Source organism: Silene latifolia, chromosome Y (assembly GCF_048544455.1).
Source record: "Silene latifolia isolate original U9 population chromosome Y, ASM4854445v1, whole genome shotgun sequence".
Lineage (NCBI taxonomy): Eukaryota > Viridiplantae > Streptophyta > Magnoliopsida > Caryophyllales > Caryophyllaceae > Silene > Silene latifolia.
The window spans coordinates 212858801-212879469 of NC_133538.1; the positions used below are offsets into that span (position 1 = coordinate 212858801).

Below are 20669 nucleotides of genomic sequence, written 5' to 3' on the forward strand. Positions count from 1 at the left end.
CCACAAATGCCCCCTTCCCATCAGACCCCCTCCTCTGTCGTACCAAGCCCCTCCTCCTCTGCCCTCGATTCCCACCCTACCGCTTCCGCCTCACCCCCACCACCCCCTCCTCCCCCACCTCCCTCTCCTCGGCCTACTCATGCTTTGTCCACCCGTGCAATGAACGGGATTTTTAAACCCAAAGCTCTTACCATTTCTGCCAGCCTATCCCCACTTCCCAAAACTCCCAAACAAGCCCTTGATGACCCAAACTGACGTCGTGCTATGATCGACGAATTTACCGCCTTAAAAGACAATCACACTTGGGATTTGGTTCCGAGACCTCATGATGCATCTATTATTCGTTGTCTATGGTTGTTTCGACACAAATTCCATGCATATGGCACGCTTCAACGATATAAAGCACGGCTCGTTGTTAATGGTAAAACTCAACAGGTTGGTATTGACTGTGATGAAACTTTTAGTCCTGTAGTGAAACCAACGACTATTCGTACCGTTCTCAGCTTAGCCGTCTCCAAATCATGGCCACTTCACTAATTGGATGTCAAAAATGCATTTTTACACGGTGATTTAGAGGAAACTATCTATATGGATCAACCTCCTGGGTTCGTTGATCCATCCGCCCCGACTCATGTGTGCAAATTACGTAAGTCTTTATATGGTCTCAAACAGGCACCTCGGGCATGGTATCATCGTTTTGCGACCTTCATCTTATCTAAAGGGTTTGTCAGTAGTGTTTGTGATCCGTCTTTATTTATTTTTAAGACACCTACTGCAACCGCATATTTATTGCTTTATGTCGACGATATTGTGCTCACCGCGTCCACTCCTGCCTTGCTCACGTCTATTATTGGTCTCTTATCTTGTGAATTTGCTATGACTGATCTTGGTAGTCTCCATCATTTTCTCGGCATTAAAGTCACCCGGTCCAACGATGGTTTATTTCTCTCCCAGGAAGGTTATGCCCTTGACATTCTTAAACGGGCCAATATGAGCTCCTGCAAACCGAGTACTACTCCCGTGGACCCAGGCGCGAAATTGAGTACGGCCTCCGGCCCACCTGTTGATGATCCGTCTTTGTACCGTAGCTTAGCAGGTGCTCTTCAGTATCTTACATTTACTCGACCCGATATATCTTATGCTGTTCAACAGGTTTGCCTTTTTATGCATGATCCCCGAGCCCCGCATTTGCATTTTTTGAAGCGTATTTTACGTTACATACAAGGCACGGCTGCTCATGGCATTACCATTCGTCCCTCTCGGTCCTTAAATTTAACATCCTACTCTGATGCCGACTGGGGCGGGTGCCCTGATTCGCGGAGGTCTACCTCAGGATATTGTGTGTTTCTAGGTGACAATCTTGTATCCTGGTCCTCCAAAAGGCAGGCCACTATCTCCCGCTCAAGTGCTGAAGCCGAATACCGAGGCGTTGCCAACACTGTTGCCGAGACTTGCTGGATTCGTAATTTGCTCCTTGAACTCGGTGTCACACTCCAACGATCCACTATTGTTTTCTGTGATAACATTTCTGCAGTGTACTTGTCTGGCAACTCGGTTCAGCATCAACGAACTTGATATTCATTTTGTTCGGGAGAAAGTCAAGATAGGGGAAGTCCGTGTGTTATATGTCCCATCTGAATACCAATACGCTGATATTTTTACCAAGGGTCTTCCCCGACATCTTTTCACTCGGTTCCGTACCAGTTTGAGCGTTCGCTCTCCTACCGCTCCAACTGCGGGGGCGTGTTAGTCAATATTGTATATTGTAAATATTATAGTAGATAATATCTCTATATTCCTTTGTAATCTTGTAACCATAATTAGGTAGACATATCCTACTTCTTAGGAATGTAATTAGCTAAGTTAGGTTGGATACTAACTACTCCCTCCTATTCACAATAAACCTCCCATTTCATTTTGGCACAAAAATTAAGGAAACACACTACCCCCACCATATAATTAAATTTGTACCATACAAATACACTACCCCACCATACAATTAAATTTGCACCATACAAACACTTACCAAAAAAGGAAATAGGGAGGTTATTGTGAATAACCGAAAAAGAAAATAGGGAGGTTTATTGTGAATTGGAGGGAGTATATATTTCTAATGGAATGCAAACCCTAGCAAGGGATTTACATCGAGACTAACATAATTTGTATTACACAAGTACATCGTGCCCCTTTTCCACAAATATAAATCATGTTTTCTTTTTAAGTTGATTAGTTTTAGAATATATTTATGTAAAATCATTTTATAAAAGACTAACTATTTATATGATTTTTAACATTACTACTAAAGTGATTTTTCTTGACGTAAAATTCCAATCATTGATTGAGTTTTTCATAATTTATGCATTTTTTCTAAAAGGAAAACCCCAACTAATAAATAGTCATATTTCTTTGCACTTTAAAAATTTGTCGCAGAATTACATCAGCGCATAATTATATTACTTTACATGTGAACTCCCTACCTATTGCACTTATTTTCAAAACACAAATTTTGTCACAATAATTTTAAAAATTAACAGATGAATTCTCACCTTCAAAATCATTGAGATATGGGAAGACATGATGGCTTTATGACTTATGAATACGAGTCCATTTCCTCTCCATTTCCTAAAAAGAAATGGAGAGGTCATTTTCTTTCAACGGCCAAGATCGTATTCCAGTGTAATCTAATGGCACTATATTTATGCATAAAAATAAAAGAATAAAGAAGGGTAAAGTACATTGCATTATTTTATGATCGTTAGAGAGGTAATGACCTCTCCATTTCCTAAAAGAAAGGGAGAGGATCCTATCTCTATGAATACATGTATCAAAGATGGGAGCCATAAGTGAAAACATGACATGAGACATAGGCATAAATATATTATTACAAGACATGGGTATATTTAGAGCATCTACAATGGTAAGCTAGTTGCTACTAACTTACCTTTGCCACATCAACTTTTTAAGCCACAACAATTTCAAGCTACAATTTGCTCCAATGGTTAAGCTAATTTACTAGTAGCTTAATTGAACCCACTTAACACACCCACTATTTTTCTATAGGTTACATTCTTCTTGTAGGACCATTTGAGCTACTAGCTCAATTTAAGCTAGTTTATGTAGAGTGCTCCAATGGGTAAGCAAGTAGCTTGAAATTTTTTTTATTTGCAAGCAAGTCATTTTAGGTAACCATTGGAGATGCTCTTATATGTCCGTGCAACTTAGTACGAGTTTAAACTATTAATTAACATTGCACGTCAGATTATATCTGAAACTTCTTACTAGAAGAAATAAAATTGCATGCAATTGTACTTATTTTTGTTTAAATTAAGAGATTTGTTGGTCGTATCCCCTAATCTAGTAGACACATCTAACGTATGATTGAACGAGTACGTCTGATTATCGAATAATTTAATCCAAAAATCTCAATTACTCTATTATTATAGGAAAATGAGATGGCGTCACCCGGTGACGCTCAATTTGAGCGCCACCGAAGGTATTATCGTAAATTTGTTACTTATTTGGTTTTCCCACCATCTAAATTTGAAATTTAAATTAAATAATAAAGGGTAATATAGGAAATTAACATTATTATTTAGTTGTAACAATAATGATAATTATAAATATTAAAAAAAAATCTGCAAAATCACGTTTTTTTGAGGAATCAGTTTAGCACCGTTTGTTGTACCAAAGAGTAGCGACAATTAATAAATAATACCGAATCCACTATAGAAATCATTAAAAGGCTTTGGCAGAATGGTTTGTTAGTGCAACAGGGGTAAGGACCAGGGGCGGATCGAGGGGTGCGCACAGCACGACATGTGCGCGCACCCTTAGCTGACGGAATTTTTTTGTTGAAAAAAAAAAATAGTGAAGTCAAGAATATATATAATACGCGTTCTATAATAATCACTATCAGTCAGATAGCTCAGTGGAAAATATTTTGGTTTTGAACTTGGAGGTCGTGTGTTCGAATCCCATTATACATGTAACACCCCGTATTTTATTAAGTTGGATAAAATTCTTTTAATTGCTATTTTGAATTTAATTACATCATTTAACGATTTAAATATATATGCTTAGCTAATTAATTAATTTCATCATAATTCGATACGTTAATTTTAATAATCATTAATAAGTTTATTTAAAATTAGTCCGAGTTTATTTATTTAATAATTTCCGTTTCTTTACGATTCCTTATGAAAGTTGTTTTAAGTAAACCCGAGATGGATTTTGGGAACAAAACCGTCCAATTAGCTATTTTGAGCTTATTTCACTAAATTAGCAATTTTTATTAATATCCGTTAGTTTTGTAAAAATCGCTAATAATTCCGATTCAAGCTGATATCGTATTATTTCCGTTAACTAGCTGAGTTTATTTTATTTTCACTCATTAAATTTATTTATTATTAATTTCGTTTTATTACTGAAACTTTTACTAAAAACCGATTTTATTAACTCGAAACGGTTTTAATAACGATCGAAGTTTTTTAACGACGAAGAAACGTACGTATAATTAGTAGCTAGCAAGCTAGCTGGTGAATCATTATTATTATTATTATTATTAATTATTATTATTACTCCCTCACCCGTTTCCCCTGACTCTTTCTTTTCCCCTTTCATTTTTTTTCCTTTCTTTTTCGTTCTATCAGCAAACAACAGACAACAACAACAATTTTACAACAGCTCCTCCGTATGCCATTTCCCATCGTTCAAACCTCAGATCCCGGCCCATTTCTCAACCAAATTCCGTAATTTTTGTACCATTCTCTTCCCCTTTCCTTCCTCCTCCTTTTAAGGTAAGAAAGTCTCCTTTTTGTAGTGGTTTCGTCTTTCGCCGTCTTATAAAAGTGTCGTCTTTTAGCTTCTTTATTCCGTTTTCTTGCCCTTTTATGAAGGATTCGAAGACCCGGGGTGAGGCTCGTGCCTTGTGGTACCGTTTTTGTCTCGAAATTCGTTGGTTATTGAATTATTTCGGGTTTTGAGGAGTATTGCTAGGATTTCGAAGGTGTGCAGCTGTAGGACGCTTGGTCGCCATTTTCGAGCACAAAGGTAAATGATTAATTCAAGACCTAAATCCCACTTGGGCCCATGTATGATGGGAATTGCTTTTGGTCAGAAACGAAAAGGAAGGAGCTCCACATTCTTTTGTTGTTGTTTTTTGCGAGAGTAGTAATAAAGAGGCACACACACACATTAAAAAGCCTTCATTTTGGGGGCACAAGTGGGAGTCTTGGGAGAGAGCCACGCATTTGGTTTTAGTATTTGGGTGTAAGTTTTTGGACTGTTTTTGGGGCGTAAGAGTGATCGGTATAACACGATTTTACGGGTGGGAAATTCGATTGTTTTGAACTCGGCTTTTTGGAGCCGTTAAAGGACCGAATCGGTCTCTGTTTTGATGGGTCCGATAAGTATTAACAATTATTTAAGTGTCGACGTCTCACGCTCCCAACTCTTCCAGGTTTGAGAATAGTGAACAAATTACTCCATGTCGCATTTAATATTAGAAATTCTTGAATTACTACTATCGCTCGGAAAGATATCGCTTTGTATTATTGAATTTGGCTTAAACAGCTATCCCTTTGTATACGATTGATCTTTCCCATTTGTTTACATGTTTTCTTTTCAATGGGTGAGTTGTGTTTGAAGTTATAAACCCGTCCTATGGATTTGGTTGGTCTGGTGATTTTGGGTTATAATGGTGGTTGTTTGGGATCGGGCAAAGGTGCTGGCCTAGGCGTGGCTTGGGTGAGTGCGACCTTAGCCATAGGTGGTGTTGAGGCGGAAATAGGGCTGCCCAAACGGTCCTTGAGTCGTGGTTATGGATTTCTTTAGGCGCCTAGTTTAGTTCACTTGAAATAATTATATTTCCAATTCATATTTTATATAATGATAATTCGTTAATATCGTCCTTTCACATAATTATTTTAGGTGACTCATATGTGGTTGAAGATGAAGAGTAATTTTGGGTTTTAGAAGCTTTCTCAAGTTTTTACTTGTCTCTTTGCTAGCGTAAGGTAACTATTCCGAGTTACTCGACGAATTAATGTCACATTAGTAGTTAATGTGTGCCTGTTGTTTGATAAGTGTTTAGGTGAATGAATAATGTTAGTAGTAAAGATAATAAGGATGGTAAAATTGTGCTCATATTAATAGTTATCACATGTTAGGATAGTTTACAAAATGAAATTGTAATTAATAGGCTCAAATGAATTTTATGGTGATAATTGTAATGTTTTGTTGATTGTGCGAAAATCGAGCCTTAGTCCCTTTGATCGATGCGATGTCGATTAATTGAGTGATTGGTCACCGCAATTTGACCCGTACCTGTCGCAGGGCTGGGGTTGCGGGTAAAAATTCAGTTGAATGAATTAGATAATCGGCCTTTTTCTTGTTTTAGGCCATTTATTATATCTCTGTTTCACATGTGTAGTTAATTGAATTTAAATAGCTTCTTATTTAGTTAGTTGAATTTAAATAGCTTCTTATTTTGTAGAAATGGCCCTAGTTTCCCCTAAAGCCTTAAATATTGTTAGAATTGCTAGGATTGGAAATTAGTATTGAGTACTTATTGAGGAACTGTTGGTTTATCTCTTTGAATAGACAATATTATATAGCCTTTCACATGATAGAATGTTAGAATTCATGTTGGTAAGTGGGACTTTTTGCCCTCTTATGGTTAAGTGGATGACTTAATTGACTTGTGTGGTGAGTCGTGTGTGGTGTGGGCTAAAGAATTCAAGTTGGGACTAGCTGGGACTAGGTCCTGGGTGAGTATTTCGGCCTTCATCATAGATAGGTCTTTATAGTCTCTGACGAGTATATGTTCACTGCTTGATAGCCTTTGTGTTCCTGACTAGTGGATGTTTATCCAAGTTGGGGCATGACCTCAGGTACTTATTTTGATAGTATGGGGTCAGCTTAAGTACTAGCCAACCCTTCGGTGGTGTCCTTAGGGTACTCACTTCACTTTGTTTTAAAAAAAGTTGTGAGTCTTGGGTGCGGTGGTGTGTATCCGCATGTCTAGGTCTGCGCAGATTTTAGGCTAGGGTTGTGTTGTCTCTTGGCCATGTTTTCTTAATAGTAACATTTGAGCCAAGATACCGGTTCGATTACCTTCCCTACCTCGTGGTATAGACTCGAGTTACAAAGTGACTATTGACCGTACTAAGAACTTATGCCTGTCTTTGATATATTGCCCTTTCTTGTTTGATGATTCTATGAATCATAGAAGGTGAGATGCAAGCCGGCTATGGTTGATAGAGTTTGGATTCCTAGATGTTATGTGACTCACATGATAGTGTAGCTTGAGTCGGTCTAGTATTCACATGATAGGACTATGTGTTGTTATATTGTTGTTCACATGATAAGCACGATTGTCTAGCATCTATATGCTAAGGCTATGTGTCATTCATATTCATATTCTTATGTTTACATGTTATATTAATTATGACATTTCGTGGTTGGGAGAACTCGGAGTTACTCCCCCACCGATCGTGGCTTTCGTATTTGTATAAAATGCGAATGACAGGTAGGTGATGCATATATGGGGTACATGGACGAGCTAGCGAGCAAAGTAACCTTGGGACCTAGACTGGTTGTATTTTATTGTGACCCTTAAACCCTTTTTATGTCACATACATTTTAGGGACATATGTCTTCCTTTCTCATATTTGGTTTGTATAACTTTGTTTCGCGACTTTAGCGATGTTTCATTCATGAGATTTATTTTGGACCTTGCATGTTTGACACCTTCCCTTTTGGATATCTTTATAACAGGTTCAGGTTTTAAAAATTACAGGTTTTTACCCAATTGAACCTATTACAAACATATCCATGCAGTTTTATTCTAGAATTACGTGTTTACTTTTCCGCAATAGATGAGGGTGTCACAGTTGGTATCAGAGCATATTTGCTCCCGACGCACGTTTGTGCACCCCACTACAAATAACTTGACCTTAAAATAATAAACTTGAGAGACGGGTAAGATGGGTAGATTTAGGATCTTATGTTGTAGTCTCTTTGTGTTTGCTCTTTGTTAGGTACTAACATGTTTGTTGATTGTCATTTAATAATTGTTGCGTTCTTAGATCAATGACCGTGAACTTATTTATAGTTAATGGAGTTATTACCCTTATTATAAAAATTTTTGAACTAAAGGTTTTGAAAATATTTTAATGTTTTTCACTGGTTTTAACGTCAATTAGTGTTAAAGCTTGTTATTGGAGACGGCTGATAATTAGTTTTATCATTTGTTGGTGTAAAAATGTATTTTTATGTCTTTGAATTGGAATATTGATGTTCTTGAGTGATCGCCAAGAGTATCTCCGTTCCATTGAAAGGACACTTATATTTTAAGAAGATCAAGATTTAGTGCCTATTGCTGAGGATTGAAGATTTGTTCAACCTTTGAAGAATGCTTCTACTTCCTTGAAGATGTTTCTCGTTCTTTTTGTATCTCGCCTTATTCTTAATCTCTTGGTGCCTATCCTTCTTTTAAACTCTCTATTCTTCTTCCTAGGAAGTTACATTTGTATCCTCCCAACTTGTCCTTTCACCCTTGCTAATTCTCCCTTAACGCCTTTTAGATAGTTCTCTTTCTTTTGTGGGGTGTTAACCTTGGTTGGATAATTTGGCTTGTGGAGTTGTTTCTGGTTGACCTATAACCCCGGTTTTGAGAAGTTGTGATATTGGAAGGACTTAGGTTGAGTGTTGATACCTTAGGAGTAAACACGGAGTAAGGTTTATGATGTGATTTTGGAAAGAGATACCTTTAGGATGTTGATAGCCATACATAAATTGATGTTACCTTATGACATTGTTGTTTGAGATTTGAGTATCTGACATTTCCTTGTTGTCTAAATTCCCTTTCTCCTCGATCATAAGCGTTACCGTTCATACCTCCTTTCCTCGCTTCATCTTGCTCCTCCTTTAAGTATGACACCCGTATCTTGTGAAACTCTATCTTTGACATCCTTGTAATTTTGACTTCAATTTTTACCCTATGAAAGTCATTATAGCTCTCTTGTGGCTTAAGTTTGAGCTCTCTTAACATACTTTGTTTTTATGCTATCTAAGTTACGTTCCTTTTTGTACAACTTCTAAACTTTCAAGCTACCAGTTTCGATTCATTCTTAAAAGTTTATGTCACTTCTGCAAACCTAACCTATTTTTGAAGACTTGAAAATGAAAATTTGATTTAGTTCCCTATTCCTTCCTTGAATATAAACTCATTTATCGTAATTTTAATTACTAGACCCGAAATTTCTTTAAATTTTATCCAATTTCTATTAACCTTGATCTATTTATGACTTCTTTGTCAAAGTTTAATATTATATTTCCTAATTTAACTCCCTTTTAGTTTAAAGGTGAAACCTTTATTTCTACTTTGGCTTTTTGCAAAAGAACATTTGAGAAGATTACCTTTCTCTTATTTTGATTTTAACGTTGATTGGATGTTAGAACTAGTTATTGGAAACGTTTGATAACTTGTTCTACGATTGTCGGCGAATAGTTTTTGTTTTAAATTTGTCTCTGACTTGGAAAGTTAGCGTTCTTGTGTGCACGACAAGAGCAATTCTGTTCCATGAATGAGACTTATATTTTTGAAAACTCTTCATTAATGTTTTTGAAGGTATTTTGATTTTTGACTTATACAAATAATTTGCCTTTTGACCTTATCTTTGATTTGGAATGTGATGTTCTTGAATACGTAACGAGAACACTTTCGTTCCCTTGATGAGAATCTGGTTCTGTCGGAAAATTTTATTTGAAACTTTTGAAAGAATTTTGATTCTTACGATAAATAACCTTTAAAATGTTTTGGTTACCGATTCCAATTTCAGTTTTATTTTCATAACCTTCCATTTATACGTTCAAGTTTCGAGGACGAAACTTTTTAAAAGATGGGGTGATTGTAACACCCCGTATTTTATTAAGTTGGATAAAATTCTTTTAATTGCTATTTTGAATTTAATTACATCATTTAACGATTTAAATATATATGCTTAGCTAATTAATTAATTTCATCATAATTCGATACGTTAATTTTAATAATCATTAATAAGTTTATTTAAAATTAGTCCGAGTTTATTTATTTAATAATTTCCGTTTCTTTACGATTCCTTATGAAAGTTGTTTTAAGTAAACCCGAGATGGATTTTGGGAACAAAACCGTCCAATTAGCTATTTTGAGCTTATTTCACTAAATTAGCAATTTTTATTAATATCCGTTAGTTTTGTAAAAATCGCTAATAATTCCGATTCAAGCTGATATCGTATTATTTCCGTTAACTAGCTGAGTTTATTTTATTTTCACTCATTAAATTTATTTATTATTAATTTCGTTTTATTACTGAAACGTTTACTAAAAACCGATTTTATTAACTCGAAACGGTTTTAATAACGATCGAAGTTTTTTAACGACGAAGAAACGTACGTATAATTAGTAGCTAGCAAGCTAGCTGGTGAATCATTATTATTATTATTATTATTATTATTATTATTATTAATTATTATTATTACTCCCTCACCCGTTTCCCCTGACTCTTTCTTTTCCCCTTTCATTTTTTTTCCTTTCTTTTTCGTTCTATCAGCAAACAACAGACAACAACAACAATTTTACAACAGCTCCTCCGTATGCCATTTCCCATCGTTCAAACCTCAGATCCCGGCCCATTTCTCAACCAAATTCCGTAATTTTTGTACCATTCTCTTCCCCTTTCCTTCCTCCTCCTTTTAAGGTAAGAAAGTCTCCTTTTTGTAGTGGTTTCGTCTTTCGCCGTCTTATAAAAGTGTCGTCTTTTAGCTTCTTTATTCCGTTTTCTTGCCCTTTTATGAAGGATTCGAAGACCCGGGGTGAGGCTCGTGCCTTGTGGTACCGTTTTTGTCTCGAAATCCGTTGGTTATTGAATTATTTCGGGATTTGAGGAGTATTGCTAGGATTTCGAAGGTGTGCAGCTGTAGGACGCTTGGTCGCCATTTTCGAGCACAAAGGTAAATGATTAATTCAAGACCTAAATCCCACTTGGGCCCATGTATGATGGGAATTGCTTTTGGCTGTAAACGAAAAGGAAGGAGCTCCACATTCTTTTGTTGTTGGTTTTTGCGGAGAGTAGTAACAGTAGGCACACACACACATTAAAAAGCCTTCATTTTGGGGGCACAAGTGGGAGTCTTGGGAGAGAGCCACGCATTTGGTTTTAGTATTTGGGTGTAAGTTTCGGGACTATTTTTGGGGCGTAAGAGTGACTGGTATAACACGATTTTCTGGGTGGGAAATTCGACTGTTTTGAACTCGGCTTTGGAGCCGTTAAAGGGACTGAACTGGTCTCTGTTTTGATGGGTCTGATAAGTATTAACAATTATTTAAGTGTCGACGTCTCACGCTCCCAACTCTTCCAGGTTTGAGAATAGTGAACAAATTACTCCATGTCGCATTTAATATTTGAAATTACTGAATTACTACTATCGCTCGGAAAGATATCGCTTTGTATTATTGAATTTGGCTTAAACAGCTATCCCTTTGTATACGATTGATCTTTCCCATTGTTTACATGTTTTCTTTTCAATGGGTGAGTTGTGTTTGAAGTTATAAACCCGTCCTATGGATTTGGTTGGTCTGGTGATTTTGGGTTATAATGGTGGTGTTTTGGGATCAGGGTGGCTGCATTTTGGCCTAGGCAGTGGCTTGGGTGAGTGCAGCCTTAGCCATAGGTGGCTGTTGAGGCGGAAATAGGGCTGCCCAAACGGTCCTTGAGTCGTGGTTATGGATTTCTTTAGGCGCCTAGTTTAGTTCATTTGAAATAATTATATTTCCAATTCATATTTTATATAATGATAATTCGTTAATATCGTCCTTTCACATAATTATTTTAGGTGACTCATATGTGGTTGAAGATGAAGAGTAATTTTGGGTTTTAGAAGCTTTCTCAAGTTTTTACTTGTCTCTTTGCTAGCGTAAGGTAACTATTCCGAGTTACTCGACGAATTAATGTCACATTAGTAGTTAATGTGTGCCTGTTGTTTGATAAGTGTTTAGGTGAATGAATAATGTTAGTAGTAAAGATAATAAGGATGGTAAAATTGTGCTCATATTAATAGTTATCACATGTTAGGATAGTTTACAAAATGAAATTGTAATTAATAGGCTCAAATGAATTTTATGGTGATAATTGTAATGTTTTGTTGATTGTCTTAAAATCGAGCCTTAGTCCCTTTGACCGATGCGATGTCGATTAATTGAGTGATTGGTCAGCCGCAATTTGACCCGTGCACTGCCGCAGGCTGGGGTTGCGGGTAAAAATTCAGATTGAATGAATTAGATAATCGGCCGTTTTTCTTGTTTTAGGCCATTTATTATATCTCTGTTTCACATGTGTAGTTAATTGAATTTAAATAGCTTCTTATTTAGTTAGTTGAATTTAAATAGCTTCTTATTTTGTAGAAATGGCCCTAGTTTCCCCTAAAGCCTTAAATATTGTTAGAATTGCTAGGATTGGAAATTAGTATTGAGTACTTATTGAGGAACTGTTGGTTTATCTCATTTGAATAGACAATATTATATAGCCTTTCACATGATAGAATGTTAGAATTCATGTTGGTAAGTGGGACTTTTTGCCCTCTTATGGTTAAGTGGATGACTTAATTGACTTGTGTGGTGAGTCGTGTGTGGTGTGGGCTAAAGTATTCAAGCTGGGACTAGCTGGGACTAGGTCCTGGGTGAGTATTTCGGCCTTCATCATAGATAGGTCTTTATAGTCTCTGATGAGTATATGTTCACTGCTTGATAGCCTTTGTGTTCCTGACTAGTGGATGTTTATCCAAGTTGGGGCATGACCTCAGGTACTTATTTTGATAGTATGGGGTCAGCTTAAGTACTAGCCAACCCTTCGGTGGTGTCCTTAGGGTACTCACTTCACTTTGTTTTAAAAAAAGTTGTGAGTCTTGGGTGCGGTGGTGTGTATCCGCATGTCTAGGTCTGCGCAGATTTTAGGCTAGGGTTGTGTTGTCTCTTGGCCATGTTTTCTTAATAGTAACCGCTGAGCCAAGATACCGGTTCGATTACCTTCCCTACCTCGTGGTATAGACTCGAGTTACAAAGTGACTATTGACCGTACTAAGAACTTATGCCTGTCTTTGATATATTGCCCTTTCTTGTTTGATGATTCTATGAATCATAAGGTGGTGAGATGCAAGCCGGCTATGGTTGATAGAGTTTGGATTCCTGGATGTTATGTGACTCACATGATAGTGTAGCTTGAGTCGGTCTAGTATTCACATGATAGGACTATGTGTTGTTATATTGTTGTTCACATGATAAGCACGATTGTCTAGCATCTATATGCTAAGGCTATGTGTCATTCATATTCATATTCTTATGTTTACATGTTATATTAATTATGACATTTCGTGGCTGGGAGAACTCGGAGTTACTCCCCACTGACTGTGGCTTTCGTATTTGTATAAAATGCGAATGACAGGTAGGTGATGCATATATGGGGTACATGGACGAGCTAGCGAGCAAAGTAACCTTGGGACCTAGACTGGTTGTATTTTATTGTGACCCTTAAACCCTTTTTATGTCACATACATTTTAGGGACATATGTCTCCCTTTCTCATATTTGGTTTGTATAACTTTGTTTCGCGACTTTAGCGATGTTTCATTCATGAGATTTATTTTGGACCTTGCATGTTTGACACCTTCCCTTTTGGATATCTTTATAACAGGTTCAGGTTTTAAAAATTACAGGTTTTTACCCAATTGAACCTATTACAAACATATCCATGCAGTTTTATTCTAGAATTACGTGTTTACTTTTCCGCAATAGATGAGGGTGTCACAATACACATGTTTTTTTTGCTTCCTTTTGTTATTTCTTTTTTTCATTAGACTATCACTACCACGCCTAGTCGCGCACCCCGACCCTCCCCTGATCCACCGCCTGATTCCCAGCCGCTGGCCACCATGCCCTGCCGCCGCCATAACCCTAAATTAGTGTAAGTTATTCAACCTTCCATACTTTAGTACTTCAAACCCTAATTTTCTTTTCCTAATTTTGTTATTTAGGTTTTTAGTTTGAAATTGTCTTTGATAAATTACTTATATGAATGTCTTGTACTTTTATTTTGATTGTTGGTTATCTATTTGTGACTTTTTTTATTGTGAATTTTGATTTTTGATTACTTTACTCGTTGCTATTTCAATTAACTTAATTACATTGAAACAATGAAAGCGTAATTTAAAATTCCAATTAAAATTATAAACTCCCAATTTGAGATTTCTTTTTCGTTTTAGATAAATGAAGAAATACAAAAGTTTAGATTGTTGTAAAAATCCACATATGTGTAAGATGAAGTTTAATACTATGTAAGACGAAGAATCCACAAAGAAATACTATGTAAGAGGAAGCGTAATATTTAAGCATTTTGTTATATTGTTAAGTTTTTTTTTTTTTTTTTGTCAATAGTGCACTCCCATTCTAAAAGCTCTGGGTCCGCCACTGGTAAGGACTATACAGGTTCGAGACTCTTATGTAATGTTTTTGTTATTTTTTTTTTATATTTTTTTTAGTTAGAATTTGAATATTAAATGTCATTTTGCGAATTAAAGGTTGAATCAGATATTTCTATTGGACCGTCATGTTATATTATAAATTAAGACGATAAACATGGTAAAATATACTCATCTTGTTTTCTAGTGCTCCATTTATGTAGGTGATTTGCTTACGTTTTTTTTTAATTATTCGTGAGCGGTATTTAAATCAAAGGTAAACAAATTACCGACGGAGGGATTATATAATATGTTAAAATTGTATCGCAACAATTTAATATTTCATACTCCCTCTTATTCATTCATTTTCTCCCTCTTTCCTTTTTCATATTAGTCGAATTTTCCTCCCTCTTTCTTTTTTTGGTAATTTTTGTGTGGTCTAAATTTAATTGCTTGTGGAGTCAAGTGTTTTGTGTAGTCCAAAATCATTTCCTTATTTTTTGTACAAAATGAAAGGGGAGAAAATGAGTGAATAGGAGGGAGTAATTTTTATTGATGACAAAATTATATGTTGGAATATATTTATAAAATATTATATTGTCAAAATAAAGTTATATCTAAAATACACAAGTGTTAATTAATTGAATCGAACTGAACTTAGCCAGTCAAAATAGCGGTACTGAACTAAATTGAGCTAAGTTAAGTTAAACAGAATGATTTCGAAGGATGGTGAACTAAGTTAAACTTAACTAAATTAAATAACCGAGCTAAATTGAGCTTAACTAAATTAAACTAAGTTGCACATAACTCGAGTACGTACGTAAAGCTTAGTTCGAAACCCGTCTAGTCATTATTATTATTTTTTTTTTTTACTATTGGTCCAATACTTTATTATTTGCATTTTATTTATTCTTTAGTTTGAATATTTAGTTACTTGTCACCAAAGTTACAATCTTTAGGCTTGACTTCATCTCTATTAATGTTTAATTAGTGGATAATTAACATATTAGTCACCTATTACATTTTTAGTTCTAAAATTCAATCTTACATGATGTTAAATGTTCACGTGTCAATTTTTACCACTAGCTTAAGCCTAATCAACATGACTGGTGAGTAGTCCTTTAACTAGAAGTTGATTAACCCTGATATGAGTATGTTATTTAATTGATTCCCATTTTGTTTAGTTGTTGGGGGAGATTAGTAAGGGTTGACTAGAGGATTGACTTTTTGTAAGGGTTTATTTGTGGGTAATTTTGAGTCTTGGCCCTTGACCATAGGCGAGAGCCGATTAGGTCGGAAATCGGGTACCCTATTTAGGCTTAGTTGTCAACCTTGGTTGAACCAAGAAAGGGAACCTTTAGTCTTGAATTTGAAATCGACCTTCGAGAGAAGGAGTGGGATGACTCGGAATTTAACGTGGGCTTAATGACCTTAATTAGTTAATGCTGGGCTACTTGGGAATAACATGTGTTTTTAGGATGATTTGGCATTGAACTAGAGATACCGACTTCGAACCTGAGAGGAGGGTTGGTAAGGATAGCTAGTGTCCAAGTGTGAACCCGAGAGAAAGGTGCTTGGCGAATTAGAGCCGTCCACACTCCACTCCTTACATATCACCCTAATGACTAATTAGCGGGAATCATGAATATAAATACAATTATTGGTGGGGAAATCGGGTCCTAAGCTTTACATTCCTTGAATTACAACTCTTTCACATTATTTGTTTACATTTAGTTTAATTTCCATTCCATATTAGTTAGCTTAGTTTTTTAGATAAAAACAAAAGTCAACTTTAATTGATTTAACTAAAAACTACAATTAGAGCGGACTAGTACTCATTGCTCCTTGTGGAGTTCGAGTGTCGGCTCGGTTTCAGGTCGGGTCATTCGGGTCCTGTCAATTTTGTCAAGTCTAGTAACAAACTTGGTTATTCGGGAACGTTAAAGAGACTATTTTAGGACCTAAGTAAAATAACAAACTGTTAACTGATAAGTTACGGTATTCTGTGTGCCTCTTTAATCCTTTGATATTTTTAGATAGTTACACAGAGCCGGTGGAGGCAAGTTGAATCATACTTAGTCGGTGGAGCAACTTGAATCATACTGATCCTATGGTACAGACTAATCTCGTACACCTTTCTCTATTTTTGGGGTTATTACATAGCACTAGGCCGTTGACAATGATTTGAGTTCATTATTAACTAGTTTAAAGCTCGTGTTAAAATTTTGTCAAAACTATTATCAAGCTGAGCTAGACCAAATTCGAGTTGGTTGTGAAATTAAGAGAGATCAGATTGAAAGCTCGTTTAGGTTTGTCGTATTATTTTTAATTTATTTTAATTTTAGTATTATATTTATATTTGTCCTAATTTTTTCGGCAATGTGGGTCAGGTTTCGCATCATTCGACTCGTATTTTTTTTTTTGAAATATCATCTTTCATCTACGTTATTAATGTTAGTGAGATCTCTCTCTCACATAAGAGGTAGTTATTTTTCGAGAAAAGATCATTATCATTAATAAAAAGTCATACGACATCTACAACATATGCCAAGCTCAATCGGATACAAATCAATTACAACCATAGGAAATAAATTCTTGTTCAAAGAATGAAACACTGCAACAGAGTCTCTATCATCGATTCGCCACAAAAGGCTTTCATCCATAAGAGGGTCTCCGAATCTTCCTTGACGAGTATCCATTTCTTCTGACGTGATTGATTGTAGTCATGAATCGGGCAAAATATGTAAAACCATATAACGATCTATAACAACGATGATCTTCTGCTGACTTATTAAAAAACTGCAAATGAACCAGAAAACGAAAGCTCTCAAACTGAGAGAATGACACCACCGATAGACGGGGACAGAGCCCTCAGAAAGAGAGACGAAACAAAAACGAAAGCGGAAATTAAACAAAAACATAAAGGAAACAAAACGGAACACGGGAGAAAAAAAACGGAAGCCACCGCCTCCCTACCAACCTACAACACCGCCAGATCCACGCACCACCCTGCCACACCACCTCAACAAACTCGTCCGATAAGACCCGAACAGCCCACATACACCACGCAGACCGAGATGAACGGGCAGACCCGTACGATCCAGAACCGGTTGTGGGTAAGAAAGGGGAGGAGAGTTAATCGGAAGAGAGGAGACGGGTCGCCGGAGAAAGGTCTTGAGAGACCCCATCCCCGGCGACATGGTAGGAGGTTGATGGGTGGCGTTGGGAGGAAGGAGGAAACGGCGGCAGCAAAGGGGGAAGGATTTAGGGTTTTGTTTCTTAGAGAGAAGAGGGAGTTTTACAATGGGTAAACTTCATAAGAGGTAGTTATTAGTTTTATTTTATTTTTTTTCTTTTTCTTTTTCTTTTTAGTTAGTTTTAATGTATTTATTTGTTGTCTCTCATTAATGTAGTGAGAGTCGGTCTCTCAGAAAACTTTGTTCTTTCTTTAACTTAATCTAAGTCGAAACCCAGCCAAACGAACCCGTGACCAGATGATGAGTCGGCACGATGAACGACCTATATTGACATTTTCCGCAATTGTTGACATTTTAAAACTTTTATATATCCACCTAAAAAAAAATATAACATTAAAACATTGGTCTAAACTTGAAAATTTGAAGGTAAAAAATAATACAAATTATTGATACCATAACTCAATAATATGTTAATAAATGTGAAATAAATGTGAAATCGGTATAGTATTACATATTAATTAACCCCGAATTTAATGGACCGACTCAAATTTCATCAAAGGAAATACCCGTTGAGATAAGCTCAATCAAATATAGGATTACTCATAGCAATATATGACTACTACAAGTAGATATTTTTGGCGCCAAAATCATTTGATTCGTATGGATTTCCAATCATCTAAAGTTAAAAAGAATGAAAAAGAGAAAGACAGAGTCGTCATCGCTTTGAACTCCCTTGATATCTATTTAATTTATTTAATTAATTGAGTTGATAACAGCCAAAGAAGCATTAACAGCTTTTACATCTTCAGAGAAAGATCTAATTCATTAGCTGAACTACCTAAATTTGTTATTGTGTTAGTAATTATGTCCCTCATACTCGGATCAAGATTATTACTTACGGAGTAGAACAACTGTAACCTTTGGTCTGAATGGGAAGGAGTAGTTTATTTTGTTTCACGAGAGGATTGAGTGGACTTATACTCGAAAGAAGACCCGTTATTTTCAAGCTTATAAAGACTATATCAGAAGCAGGAGCTATAAGGTTGGTTGTTGATTTTTCATGTCACTTTGTTGGCCACAGACCAAACAACAGTCACAACTAGAATGCAATATTTGACATTAACCTTCAATTTATGATAAACTTAAGAACGAACAATGACCTGTTACTAGTCTAACCTGAATATCTAAAGTTCTAGCTCACTATTTTGAGTGATTCCTGTTGGAGGAGATAGCTAACATATTTAGCTTTCAAATGAGATATCATTGGCCTTAAAATTCAAAGGGATCAGGAAGATACACGATCTGCAAGTCGTCGCTGAATTTAGACTTACCATTCAATCAAGCCTGCTGAGTCGTCACTGAATTCGATCTCACAAGTTTGCATACGACGGATAGATACAATCTTCAAAATTACTACTGCAATCACAATCGGAAATTAGATCTCCCAAGTTTGCATATATATGAGGGATAATGCCAGGAAATGAATATACAAATTGTTATGTTCAAAAAGTAAGTAATCAATCATCATTCACTATAACTTTATTGAGTCCTACTGTCCGAGTTTTTCAATTCCAAAGTTCAGGGGAGAACATCCTGAACATCTAAAGTACATGCATATCTAAAGCAACTACACCAACTACGTTGTTTGATACTGAATAAAATAGTATTTCAACAAATGAGCTAGCTGACTTGATCGTTCCAAGACAGTCTTTCAAACTATGACGGCATTCCAGTACGAAGATCTTGAGGATTGGTATATGGTGAATGCGAGATCGTGAATTGGATTTTCAACACGATCGAACCTAGTCTTGGTTCATCGATCACCTATGTCGAAGAAGCAAAGGAACTTTGGGATGATATAGTGCAGCGTTTCAGTGTTGGAAACGGTCCAAAATTGCATCGCATAAAGGGTTCTGTTGCTAGTTGTAAGCAAAATGACAACGAGTCCATCGCTGAATATTATGGTAGATTGAAGCGGCTTTGGGATGAACTCGATAAATACGATAAGAACCCGATTTGTTGTGGAGGATGCAAGTGTGGAATTAACAAGCAACTAGAAGAAAAACGTGATCAAGGTAAATTACACGATTTTCTTTTGGGGCTTGGTTCTGATTATTCCACCGTTTCTTCGAATTTATTGCTGCAAGAACCTCTACCTTCTCTCAATAAAGCCTATTCCACCCTAATTCAAGAAGAGGGAGTTCATGGAAAGGCGAAGGGGCGTGTCGTAGGTGCTAGAGATGGGGAGAATAGAGCAGAACCAGTAGGTTTCACTGCTCAATATAATTCCGTACCAGCTACTGTCACTCGCATGGAGGAAGGAAAAGAGAAAGAAGGAGAAGCTGCTCGACCCCATTGCGATAATTGCAATAAATTTGGGCACACTCGTGCTAGATGTTTCGATCTTGTAGGTTATCCAAAGGGATGGAGAGACAGAACTCGCGGTGAAGGACGGGGAGGTCGTGGCAACAGCAGGGATGGTGGCAGAGGCGCGGGCAACAACGCCCGTGTGAGACAGTACCGAGAGCCAAGAAGAATATGTCACTGTTCCGAAAGAGAAATGGGAAGCATTCGTTAATCACTCAAAAGGATCGACTTCCAACACTCGAATGAATGGTAAGACGGAATGTGAAATTTTTTGGTTACTCGATTCTGGTGCCACACATCACATGACAGGTTGCTACGGTTTATTGGAGAATTTGCAAGAAATTGAGCCTTGCATGATAACACTTCCTAATGGGAAGCATGCTAAGGCAACTAAGAAAGGAAATGCAAAATTGTATAATGATTTGATTTTAACCAATGTCTTATTTGTTCCCGACTTCCATTGCAACCTTATCTCGACTTTTCAGCTTATGTCGGAACTTAATTGTACGCTGAATTTCACTAATAATAATTGTGTTTTGCAGGACCGCGTATCGATGAAGACGATTGATAAGGGTGAACAAAGAGGGAGGCTATACTTACTTCGGGGAGCTTCCAA

At 36.5% G+C, this 20669-nt stretch overlaps 2 long non-coding RNA genes across 2 annotated transcripts; both read left to right on the top strand.

The window, feature by feature from the left end:
* The first annotated feature begins 4933 nt into the window (after positions 1–4933).
* LOC141627276 (uncharacterized) lies at positions 4934–7778 on the top strand. The gene is made up of 3 exons (XR_012536842.1): positions 4934–5049; positions 5929–6014; positions 7529–7778. It is a non-coding gene; the product is annotated as an uncharacterized LOC141627276 (long non-coding RNA).
* Positions 7779–10876: 3098 nt separating this feature from the next.
* LOC141627074 (uncharacterized) lies at positions 10877–13651 on the top strand. The gene is made up of 3 exons (XR_012536634.1): positions 10877–10992; positions 11875–11960; positions 13479–13651. It is a non-coding gene; the product is annotated as an uncharacterized LOC141627074 (long non-coding RNA).
* The last annotated feature ends 7018 nt before the right edge of the window (positions 13652–20669 follow it).